The 12,103-nt window shown below is 48.0% G+C and overlaps 1 protein-coding gene across 4 annotated transcripts in view; it reads left to right on the plus strand.

The window, feature by feature from the left end:
- The first annotated feature begins 10,279 nt into the window (after nt 1-10,279).
- LOC309543651 (disks large homolog 4-like) overlaps nt 10,280-12,103 on the plus strand; it is a 75,207-nt gene continuing 73,383 nt past the window's right edge. For all 4 annotated transcript variants that reach the window (XM_082276105.1, XM_082276106.1, XM_082276107.1 and 1 more), the window contains exon 1: nt 10,280-10,412. The gene's annotated coding sequence lies outside the window, so the exon portion shown is untranslated. The remainder of the gene's footprint in view (nt 10,413-12,103) is intronic.

The following is a 12,103-nucleotide window of genomic DNA, read 5'->3' on the forward strand; positions in this document are numbered from 1 at the left end:
TTGAGGGGATGGAAGTAGTAGTAGGGGTGATGGAAGTAGTAGTAGGGATGATGGAAGTTAGTAGTAGGGGGTGATGGAAGTAGTAGTAGGGGTGATGGAAGTAGTAGTAGGGGTGATGGAAGTAGTAGTAGGGGTGATGGAAGTAGTAGTAGGGGTGATGGAAGTAGTAGTAGGAATGATGGAAGTAGTAGTAGGGGTGATGGAAGTAGTAGTAGGGGTGATGGAAGTAGTAGTAGGGATGGTGGAAGTAGTAGTAGGGGGTGATGGAAGTAGTAGTAGGGGTGATGGAAGTAGTAGTAGGGGTGATGGAAGTAGTAGTAGGGGTGATGGAAGTAGTAGTAGGGGTGATGGAAGTAGTAGTAGGGGTGATGGAAGTAGTAGTAGGGGTGATGGAAAGTAGTAGTAGGGGTGATGGAAGTAGTAGTAGGGGTGATGGAAGTAGTAGTAGGGGTGATGGAAGTAGTAGTAGGGGTGATGGAAGTAGTAGTAGGGATGATGGAAGTAGTAGTAGGGGTGATGGAAGTAGTAGTAGGGGGTGATGGAAGTAGTAGTAGGGATGGTGGAAGTAGTAGTAGGGGGTGATGGAAGTAGTAGTAGGGGTGATGGAAGTAGTAGTAGGGGGTGATGGGAAGTAGTAGTAGGGGATGGTGGAAGTAGTAGTAGGGGTGATGGAAGTAGTAGCAGGGGTGATGGAAGTAGTAGTAGGGGGTGATGGAAGTAGTAGTAGGGGTGATGGAAGTAGTAGTAGGGGTGATGGAAGTAGTAGTAGGGGTGATGGAAGTAGTAGTAGGGGTGATGGAAGTAGTAGTAGGGATGGTGGAAGTAGTAGTATGGGTGATGGAAGTAGTAGTAGGGGGTGATGGAAGTAGTAGTAGGGGATGGTGGAAGTAGTAGTAGAGGTGATGGAAGTAGTAGTAGGGGTGATGGAAGTAGTAGTAGGGGTGATGGAAGTAGTAGTAGGGGGTGATGGAAGTAGTAGTAGGGATGGTGGAAGTAGTAGTAGGGGTGATGGAAGTAGTAGTAGGGGTGATGGAAGTAGTAGTAGGGGGTGATGGAAGTAGTAGTAGTAGGGGTGATGGAAGTAGTAGTAGGGGTGATGGAAGTAGTAGTAGGGGTGATGGAAGTAGTAGTAGGGGGTGATGGAAGTAGTAGTAGGGGTGATGGAAGTAGTAGTAGTAGGGGTGATGGAAGTAGTAGTAGGGGTGATGGAAGTAGTAGTAGGGGGTGATGGAAGTAGTAGTAGTAGGGGTGATGGAAGTAGTAGTAGGGGTGATGGAAGTAGTAGTAGGGGATGGTGGAAGTAGTAGTAGGGGTGATGGAAGTAGTAGTAGGGGTGATGGAAGTAGTAGTAGGGGGTGATGGAAGTAGTAGTAGTAGGGGTGATGGAAGTAGTAGTAGGGGTGATGGAAGTAGTAGTAGGGATGGTGGAAGTAGTAGTAGGGGTGATGGAAGTAGTAGTAGGGGTGGTGGAAGTAGTAGTAGGGGGTGATGGAAGTAGTAGTAGGGGTGATGGAAGTAGTAGTAGAGGGGTGATGGAAGTAGTAGTAGAAGGGGTGATGGAAGTAGTAGTAGGGGTGATGGAAGTAGTAGTAGGGATGGTGGAAGTAGTAGTAGGGGTGATGGAAGTAGTAGTAGGGGTGATGGAAGTAGTAGTAGTAGGGGTGATGGAAGTAGTAGTAGGGGTGATGGAAGTAGTGAGTAGGGGTGATGGAAGTAGTAGTAGTAGGGGTGATGGAAGTAGTAGTAGGGATGGTGGAAGTAGTAGTAGGGGGTGATGGAAGTAGTAGTAGGGGTGATGGAAGTAGTAGTAGGGGGTGATGGAAGTAGTAGTAGGGATGGTGGAAGTAGTAGTTGGGGTGATGGAAGTAGTAGTGGGGGTGATGGAAGTAGTAGTAGGGGTGATGGAAGTAGTAGTGGGATGGTGGAAGTAGTAGTAGGGGTGATGGAAGTAGTAGTAGGGGTGATGGAAGTAGTAGTAGGGGGTGATGGAAGTAGTAGTAGTAGGGGTGATGGAAGTAGTAGTAGGGGGTGATGGAAGTAGTAGTAGGGGTGATGGAAGTAGTAGTAGGGGTGATGGAAGTAGTAGTAGGGGGATGGGAAGTAGTAGTAGGGGTGATGGAAGTAGTAGTAGGGGGTGATGGAAGTAGTAGGGATGGTGGAAGTAGTAGTGGGGTGATGGAAGTAGTAGTAGGGGGTGATGGAAGTAGTAGTAGGGGGTGATGGAAGTAGTAGTAGTAGGGGTGATGGAAATAGTAGTAGGGGGTGATGGAAGTAGTAGTAGGGATGGTGGAAGTAGTAGTAGGGGTGATGGAAGTAGTAGTAGGGGTGATGGAAGTAGTAGTAGGGATGGTGGAAGTAGTAGTAGGGGTGATGGAAGTAGTAGTGGGATAGTGGAAGTAGTAGTAGGGGTGATGGAAGTAGTAGTAGGGATGGTGGAAGTAGTAGTAGGGGTGATGGAAGTAGTAGTAGGGGTGATGGAAGTAGTAGTAGGGATGGTGGAAGTTGTAGTAGGGGTGATGAAGTAGTAGTAGGGGTGATGGAAGTAGTAGTAGGGGTGATGGAAGAAGTAGTAGGGGGTGATGGAAGTAGTAGTAGGGGTGATGGAAGTAGTAGTAGGGGTGATGGAAGTAGTAGTGGGATGGTGGAAGTAGTAGTAGGGGTGATGGAAGTAGTAGTAGGGGTGATGGAAGTAGTAGTAGGGATGGTGGAAGTAGTAGTAGGGGTGATGGGAAGTAGTAGAAGGGGGTGATGGAAGTAGTAGTAGGGGTGATGGAAGTAGTAGTAGTAGGGGTGATGGAAGTAGTAGTAGTAGGGGTGATGGAAGTAGTAGTAGGGGTGATGGAAGTAGTAGTAGGGGGTGATGGAAGTAGTAGTAGTAGGGGTGATGGAAGTAGTAGTAGGGGTGATGGAAGTAGTAGTAGGGGGTGATGGAAGTAGTAGTAGTAGGGGTGATGGGAAGTAGTAGTAGGGGTGATGGAAGTAGTAGTAGGGATGGTGGAAGTAGTAGTAGGGGTGATGGAAGTAGTAGTAGGGTGATGGAAGTAGTAGTAGGGGGTGATGGAAGTAGTAGTAGTAGTGGGGTGATGGAAGTAGTAGTAGGGGTGATGGAAGTAGTAGTAGTAGGGGTGATGGAAGTAGTAGTAGGGGTGATGGAAGTAGTAGTAGGGATGGTGGAAGTGAGTAGTAGGGGTGATGGAAGTAGTAGTAGGGGGTGATGGAAGTAGTAGTAGTAGGGGGTGATGGAAGTAGTAGTAGGGGTGATGGAAGTAGTAGTAGTAGGGGTGATGGAAGAAGTAGTAGTAGGGGTGATGGAAGTAGTAGTAGGGATGGTGGAAGTAGTAGTAGGGGTGATGGAAGTAGTAGTAGGGGTGATGGAAGTAGTAGTAGGGGTGATGGAAGTAGTAGTAGTAGGGGTGATGGAAGTAGTAGTAGGGGTGATGGGAAGTAGTAGTAGGGATGGTGGAAGTAGTAGTAGGGGTGATGGAAGTAGTAGTAGGGGTGATGGAAGTAGTAGTAGGGGGTGATGGAAGTAGTAGTAGTAGGGGTGATGGAAGTAGTAGTAGGGGTGATGGAAGTAGTAGTAGGGGTGATGGAAGTAGTAGTAGTAGGGGTGATGGAAGTAGTAGTAGGGGGTGATGGAAGTAGTAGTAGGGATGGTGGAAGTAGTAGTAGGGGTGATGGAAGTAGTAGTAGGGATGGTGGAAGTAGTAGTAGGGGTGATGGAAGTAGTAGTAGGGATGGTGGAAGTAGTAGTAGGGGGTGATGGAAGTAGTAGTGGGATGGTGGGAAAGTAGTAGTAGGGGTGATGGAAGTAGTAGTAGGGGGGTGATGGAAGTAGTAGTAGTAGGGGTGATGGAAGTAGTAGTAGGGGTGATGGAAGTAGTAGTAGTAGGGGTGATGGAAGTAGTAGTAGGGGTGATGGAAGTAGTAGTAGGGGTGATGGAAGTAGTAGTAGGGGGTGATGGAAGTAGTAGTAGTAGGGGTGATGGAAGTAGTAGTAGTAGGGGTGATGGAAGTAGTAGTAGGGGTGATGGAAGTAGTAGTAGGGGTGATGGAAGTAGTAGTAGTTAGGGGTGATGGAAGTAGTAGTAGGGGGTGATGGAAGTAGTAGTAGTAGGGGTGATGGAAGTAGTAGTAGGGGTGATGGAAGTAGTAGTAGGGATGGTGGAAGTAGTAGTAGGGGTGATGGAAGTAGTAGTAGAGGTGATGGAAGTAGTAGTAGGGGGTGATGGAAGTAGTAGTAGGGGTGATGGAAGTAGTAGTAGGGGGTGATGGAAGTAGTAGTAGTAGGGGTGATGGAAGTAGTAGTAGGGGGTGATGGAAGTATTAGTAGGGATGGTGGAAGTAGTAGTAGGGGTGATGGAAGTAGTAGTAGGGGTGATGGAAGTAGTAGTAGGGGTGATGGAAGTAGTAGTAGGGGTGATGGAAGTAGTAGAGTAGGGGTGATGGAAGTAGTAGTAGTGGTGATGAAGTAGTAGTAGGGATGGTGGAAGTAGTAGTAGGGGTAATGGAAGTAGTAGTAGGGGTGATGGAAGTAGTAGTAGGGGTGATGGAAGTAGTAGTAGTAGGGGTGATGGAAGTAGTAGTAGGGGTGATGGAAGTAGTAGTAGGGATGGTGGAAGTAGGAGTAGGGGATGGTGGAAGTAGTAGTAGGGGTGATGGAAGTAGTAGTAGGGGTGATGGAAGTAGTAGTAGTAGGGGTGATGGAAGTAGTAGTAGGGGTGATGGAAGTAGTAGTAGGGGTGATGGAAGTAGTAGTAGGAATGGTGGAAGTAGTAGTAGGGGTGATGGAAGTAGTAGTAGGGGTGATGGAAGTAGTAGTAGGGGTGATGGAAGTAGTAGTAGGGGTGATGGAAGTAGTAGTAGGGGGTGATGGAAGTAGTAGTAGGGGTGATGGAAGTAGTAGTAGGGGTGATGGAAGTAGTAGTAGGGATGGTGGAAGTAGTAGTAGGGGTGATGGAAGTAGTAGTAGGGGGTGATGGAAGTAGTAGTAGGGATGGTGGAAGTAGTAGTAGGGGTGATGGAAGTAGTAGTAGGGGTGATGGAAGTAGTAGTAGGGGTGATGGAAGTAGTAGTAGGGGGTGATGGAAGTAGTAGTAGGGATGGTGGAAGTAGTAGTAGGGGTGATGGAAGTAGTAGTAGGGGTGATGGAAGTAGTAGTAGGGGGTGATGGAAGTAGTAGTAGGGATGGTGGAAGTAGTAGTAGGGGTGATGGAAGTAGTAGCAGGGGTGATGGAAGTAGTAGTAGGGGTGATGGAAGTAGTAGTAGGGGGTGATGGAAGTAGTAGTAGGGGTGATGGAAGTAGTAGTAGGGGTGATGGAAGTAGTAGTAGGGGTGATGGAAGTAGTAGTAGGGGTGATGGAAGTAGTAGTAGGGATGGTGGAAGTAGTAGTATGGGTGATGGAAGTAGTAGTAGGGGGTGATGGAAGTAGTAGTAGGGATGGTGGAAGTAGTAGTAGAGGTGATGGAAGTAGTAGTAGGGGTGATGGAAGTAGTAGTAGGGGTGATGGAAGTAGTAGTAGGGGGTGATGGAAGTAGTAGTAGGGATGGTGGAAGTAGTAGTAGGGGTGATGGAAGTAGTCAGTAGGGGTGATGGAAGTAGTAGTAGGGGGTGATGGAAGTCAGTAGTAGGGGGTGATGGAAGTAGTAGTAGGGGTGATGGAAGTAGTAGTAGGGGTGATGGAAGTAGTAGTAGGGGGTGATGGAAGTAGTAGTAGGGGGTGATGGAAGTAGTAGTAGGGATGGTGGAAGTAGTAGTAGGGGTGATGGAAGTAGTAGTAGGGATGGTGGAAGTAGTAGTAGGGGTGATGGAAGTAGTAGTAGGGGTGATGGAAGTAGTAGTAGTAGTGGGGTGATGGAAGTAGTAGTAGGGGTGATGGAAGTAGTAGTAGGGGTGATGGAAGTAGTAGTAGGGGTGATGGAAGTAGTAGTAGGGGTGATGGAAGTAGTAGTAGGGGTGATGGAAGTAGTAGTAGTAGGGGTGATGGAAATAGTAGTAGTAGGGGTGATGGAAGTAGTAGTAGGGGGTGATGGAAGTAGTAGTAGTAGGGGTGATGGAAGTTGTAGTAGTAGGGGTGATGGAAGTAGTAGTAGGGGTGATGGAAGTAGTAGTAGGGATGGTGGAAGTAGTAGTAGGGGTGATGGAAGTAGTAGTAGGGGTGATGGAAGTAGTAGTAGGGGTGATGGAAGTAGTAGTAGTAGGGGTGATGGAAGTAGTAGTAGTAGGGGTGATGGAAGTAGTAGTAGGGGGTGATGGAAGTAGTAGTAGGGATGGTGGAAGTAGTAGTAGGGATGGTGGAAGTAGTAGGGATGGTGGAAGTAGTAGTAGGGGTGATGGAAGTAGTAGTGGGATGGTGGAAGTAGTAGTAGGGATGGTGGAAGTAGTAGTAGGGATGGTGGAAGTAGTATTAGGGGTGATGGAAGTAGTAGTAGGGATGGTGGAAGTAGTAGTAGGGGTGATGGAAGTAGTAGTAGGGGTGATGGAAGTAGTAGTAGGGGTGATGGAAGTAGTAGTAGTAGGGGTGATGGAAGTAGTAGTAGGGGTGATGGAAGTAGTAGTAGGGGGTGATGGAAGTAGTAGTAGTAGGGGGTGATGGAAGTAGTGGTAGGGGTGATGGAAATAGTAGTAGGGATGGTGGAAGTAGTAGTAGGGGTGATGGAAGTAGTAGTAGGGATGGTGGAAGTAGTAGTAGGGGTGATGGAAGTAGTAGTAGGGGGTGATGGAAGTAGTAGTAGGGATGGTGAAAGTAGTAGTAGGGGTGATGGAAGTAGTAGTAGGGATGGTGGAAGTAGTAGTAGGGGTGATGGAAGTAGTAGTAGGGGGTGATGGAAGTAGTAGTAGGGATGGTGGAAGTAGTAGTAGGGGGTGATGGAAGTAAGAGTAGAGGTGATGGAAGTAGTAGTAGGGGGTGATGGAAGTAGTAGTAGTAGGGGTGATGGAAGTAGTAGTAGGGGGTGATGGAAGTAGTAGTAGGGGTGATGGAAGTAGTAGTAGGGGTGATGGAAGTAGTAGTAGTAGGGGGTGATGGAAGTAGTAGTAGGGGGTGATGGAAGTAGTAGTAGTAGGGGTGATGGAAGTAGTAGTAGTAGGGGTGATGGAAGTAGTAGTAGGGGGTGATGGAAGTAGTAGTAGTAGGGGTGATGGAAGTAGTAGTAGTAGGGGTGATGGAAGTAGTAGTAGGGATGGTGGAAGTAGTAGTAGGGGTGATGAAAGTAGTAGTAGGGGTGATGGAAGTAGTAGTAGGGGTGATGGAAGTAGTAGTAGGGGTGATGGAAGTAGTAGTAGGGGTGATGGAAGTAGTAGTAGGGGGTGATGGAAGTAGTAGTAGGGGGTGATGGAAGTAGTAGTAGTAGGGGTGATGGAAGTAGTAGTAGTAGGGGTGATGGAAGTAGTAGTAGGGGGTGATGGAAGTAGTAGTAGTAGGGGTGATGGAAGTAGTAGTAGTAGGGGTGATGGAAGTAGTAGTAGGGATGGTGGAAGTAGTAGTAGGGGTGATGAAAGTAGTAGTAGGGGTGATGGAAGTAGTAGTAGGGGTGATGGAAGTAGTAGTAGGGATGGTGGAAGTAGTAGTAGGGGTGATGGAAGTAGTAGTAGGGGTGATGGAAGTAGTAGTAGGGGTGATGGAAGTAGTAGTAGGAGGGGTGATGGAAGTAGTAGTAGGGGTGATGGAAGTAGTAGTAGGAGGGGTGATGGAAGTAGTAGTAGGGGTGATGGAAGTAGTAGTAGGGGGTGATGGAAGTAGTAGTAGTAGGGGTGATGGAAGTAGTAGTAGGGGTGATGGAAGTAGCAGTAGGGGGTGATGGAAGTAGTAGTAGGGGTGATGGAAGTAGTAGTAGGGGGTGATGGAAGTAGTAGTAGTAGGGGTGATGGAAGTAGTAGTAGTAGGGGTGATGGAAGTAGTAGTAGGGGGTGATGGAAGTAGTAGTAGTAGGGGTGATGGAAGTAGTAGTAGTAGGGGTGATGGAAGTAGTAGTAGGGGGTGATGGAAGTAGTAGTAGTAGGGGTGATGGAAGTAGTAGTAGTAGGGGTGATGGAAGTAGTAGTAGGGGGTGATGGAAGTAGTAGTAGTAGGGGGTGATGGAAGTAGTAGTAGTAGGGGTGATGGAAGTAGTAGTAGTAGGGGTGATGGAAGTAGTAGTAGGGGGTGATGGAAGTAGTAGTAGGGGTGATGGAAGTAGTAGTAGTAGGGGTGATGGAAGTAGTAGTAGGGATGGTGGAAGTAGTAGTAGGGGTGATGGAAGTAGTAGTAGGGGTGATGGAAGTAGTAGTAGGGATGGTGGAAGTAGTAGTAGGGGGTGATGGAAGTAGTAGTAGGGATGGTGGAAGTAGTAGTAGGGGGTGATGGAAGTAGTAGTAGGGGTGATGGAAGTAGTAGTAGGGGTGATGGAAGTAGTAGTAGGGGTGATGGAAGTAGTAGTAGGGGGTGATGGAAGTAGTAGTAGGGATGGTGGAAGTAGTAGTAGGGGTGATGGAAGTAGTAGTAGGGATGGTGGAAGTAGTAGTAGGGGGTGATGAAGGTAGTAGTAGGGATGGTGGAAGTAGTAGTAGGGGGTGATGGAAGTAGTAGTAGGGATGGTGGAAGTAGTAATAGGGGGTGATGGAAGTAGTAGTAGGGGGTGATGGAAGTAGTAGTAGGGGTGATGGAAGTAGTAGTAGGGGTGATGGAAGTAGTAGTAGGGGTGATGGAAGTAGTAGTAGGGGTGATGGAAGTAGTAGTAGGGGGTGATGGAAGTAGTAGTAGGGATGGTGGAAGTAGTAGTAGGGGGTGATGGAAGTAGTAGTAGGGGGTGATGGAAGTAGTAGTAGGGGTGATGGAAGTAGTAGTAGGGGTGATGGAAGTAGTAGTAGGGGTGATGGAAGTAGTAGTAGGGATGGTGGAAGTAGTAGTAGGGGGTGATGGAAGTAGTAGTGGTGTGAGGGGGGAGTTGGAGAGAGACCCCGGTTTGCAGTGCTGCACATTTGCTGGAAGCTGCCAGACGGGGACTGTGCTAACCCTGGGGTAAAGTCCCATCTATGAACTGTGAGTTTCATTATGTTTTCTTTATGTTGTTGAATACAAGCTGAAATTTGTGTTGCATCGTATTTTGCTGCGAGAAGCGTTTCTGTGTTTGCCTAAAGAGAAATAAACACCCCTTTGTTTAACCATTTCCCGCCCGCCCACCGCCATATGACAGCTCCCCAGAACGGCCGCTCTCACACGCCTTGTCCTAGACCCCGATCTCGGTAAAGAGCCGATTACACGGCTCTTTACCCATGTGATCAGCTGTGTCCAATCACAGCCAGTCACATGTAAATGCGGAAGTGCCATTTATCAGCTCTCCTCAGGTTTCACTTGTGGAGAGGAGAGCCAATCAGCGGCATCTCCTTGAAGGGATGACCAGTACAGGTAATCAGTAACCCCAATTAGTGCCCATCAGTGACACCAATCAGTGACCCCAATCAGTGCCCATCAGTAACTCCAATCAGTGCCCATTAGTGATGCCAGTCAGTGCCCATCAGTGACGCCAGTCAATGCCCATCAGTGACACCAATCAGTGCCCATCAGTGACACCAACCAGTGCCCATCAGTTACCCCCATCAGTGCCTGCTCATCAGTGCTGCCCACCAGTGCCACCTATCAGTGCCCACCAGTGCTGCCTATCAGTGCCACCTATCGGTGCCTATCAGTGTGGCATATTAGTGCCTCCTCATCAGTGCCACCTAATCAGTTCCCTTCAGTGCCACCTCATCAGTGCCCATCATTACCATCTCATCAGTGCCCATCAGTGTGGCATATTAATGCCACCTCATCAGTACCACCTAAGCGGTGCCCTTCAGTGCCCATCAGTGCAGCCTCATCAGTGAAAGGGAAAAATTACTTATTTACACAATTTACTGACAGAAGCTAAGAAATACCACCAAAAGAAAGCACTATTTGTGTGGAAAAAATGATAAAAATGTAATTTGGGTCAGTGTGGTATGACCGCGCAATTGTCATTCAAAGTGTGACAGCGCTGAAAGCTGAACTTGGCCTGGGCAGGAAGGGGGTGAAAGTGCCCAATAAGCAAGTGGTTTAGTTAAACGGCTTTTCACATGGTCCCGTGGAGCTATAACCCCCAAACCTTACAATACCTATATATATATATATATATACATGTGGGAACAGGCAGACAATAATGGGGGAGGGACCCCATGCGTGTTGCCAGGTCCTTCACCCCACCCTGAAATGAAATGATTATGTGTACCACAGTAATCCATCCTATCCCGGTGACGCCATAGTGTGCTCTCTACTCAGGTCTCGGCTTCAGCATTGCCGGCGGTGTTGGGAACCAGCACATTCCTGGAGATAATAGCATATATGTGACGAAGATTATTGAGGGCGGAGCAGCACACAAGGATTGCCGGCTTCAGATTGGAGACAAAATTCTAGCGGTGAGTTTAGTACATTTCTTCCCTTATTTCTCCATGTTAGCTGGGATGATGAAAAGATGGACCTGAGATCCATCCTGGAGGGGTCAGCAGAATTCTCCGGAATACAAGGTGGAGTCTGGTCAGTGCACAATCCCCCCTCTTGGTTCTTCTATGCACTCTAAAGTTTTATTTTGGGTGGAGTTACCTTTTATGACTGGGTAAGTCTGGTCATGGTGGGAATAAAAATCTGAGCCAGTTGTGGTTCATAGAAGCCGAGTCGCACCAATCATCTCCCAGCCAGGTGTGCGTTTTACACCGCTGAGGTCCCAGTATGTTCATCTCCCTGACTTCTTATAGAGCATAGCGAGTGAGGGCCAGAAAAATCATTCCTCAGTGACCTGTATGTCACCTGTGTTTCTTCCTCTAACTGTATGTCACAGTCAACGCTTCCTCCTCTACCTTCATCTTACCTGTATGTCTCTACCAACCCTTCCTCCTCTACCTTCATCTCACCTGTATGTCTCTGCCAACGCTTCCTCCCCTACCTTGATCTCACCTGTATGTCTCTGCCAACGCTTCCTCCTCTACCTTCATCTCACCTGTATGTCACCTGTGTTTCTTCCTCTACCTGTATGTCACTGCCAGCGCTTCCTCCTCTACCTTCATCTCACCTGTATGTCTCTGCCAACCCTTCCTCCTCTACCTTCATCTCACCTGTATGTCACTGCCAACGCTTCCTCCTCTACCTTCATCTCACCTGTATGTCTCTGCCAACCCTTCCTCCTCTACATTCATCTCACCTGTATGTCACCTGTGTTTCTTCCTCTACCTGTATGTCACTGCCAACGCTTCCTCCTCTACCTTCATCTCACCTGTATGTCTCTGCCAACCCTTCCTCCTCTACCTTCATCTCACCTGTATGTCACTGCCAACGCTTCCTCCTCTACCTTCATCTCACCTGTATGTCTCTACCAACCCTTCCTCCTCTACATTCATCTCACCTGTATGTCTCTACCAACACTTCCTCCTCTACCTTCATCTCACCTGTATGTCTCTGCCAACCCTTCCTCCTCTACCTTCATCTCACCTGTATGTCTTTACCAACGCTTCCTCCTCTACCTTCATCTCACCTGTATGTCTCTACCAACCCTTCCTCCTCTACCTTCATCTCACCTGTATGTCTCTACCAACGCTTCCTCCTCTACCTGCATCTCACCTGTATGTCACAGTCAATGCTTCCTCCTCTACCTTCATCTTACCTGTATGTCTTTACCAACGCTTCCTCCTCTACCTTCATCTCACCTGTATGTCTCTACCAACGCTTCCTCCTCTACCTTCATCTCACCTGTATGTCTCTACCAACCCTTCCTCCTCTACCTTCATCTTACCTGTATGTCTCTACCAACGCTTCCTCCTCTACCTTCATCTCACCTGTATGTCTCTACCAACCCTTCCTCCTCTACCTTCATCTCACCTGTATGTCTCTGCCAACCCTTCCTCCTCTACCTTCATCTCACCTGTATGTCTCTGCCAACACTTCCTCCTCTTCCTTCATCTCACCTGTATGTCTCTACCAACGCTTTCTCCTCTACCTTCATCTCACCTGTATGTCTCTACCAACGCTTCCTCCTCTTCCTTCATCTCACCTGTATGTCTCTGCCAACCCTTCCTCCTCTACCTTCATCTCACCTGTGCGTCTCTGCCAGCGCTTC

Source organism: Pelophylax lessonae (genome assembly GCF_965119305.1).
Source record: "Pelophylax lessonae genome assembly, contig: HAP1_SCAFFOLD_271, whole genome shotgun sequence".
NCBI lineage: Eukaryota > Metazoa > Chordata > Amphibia > Anura > Ranidae > Pelophylax > Pelophylax lessonae.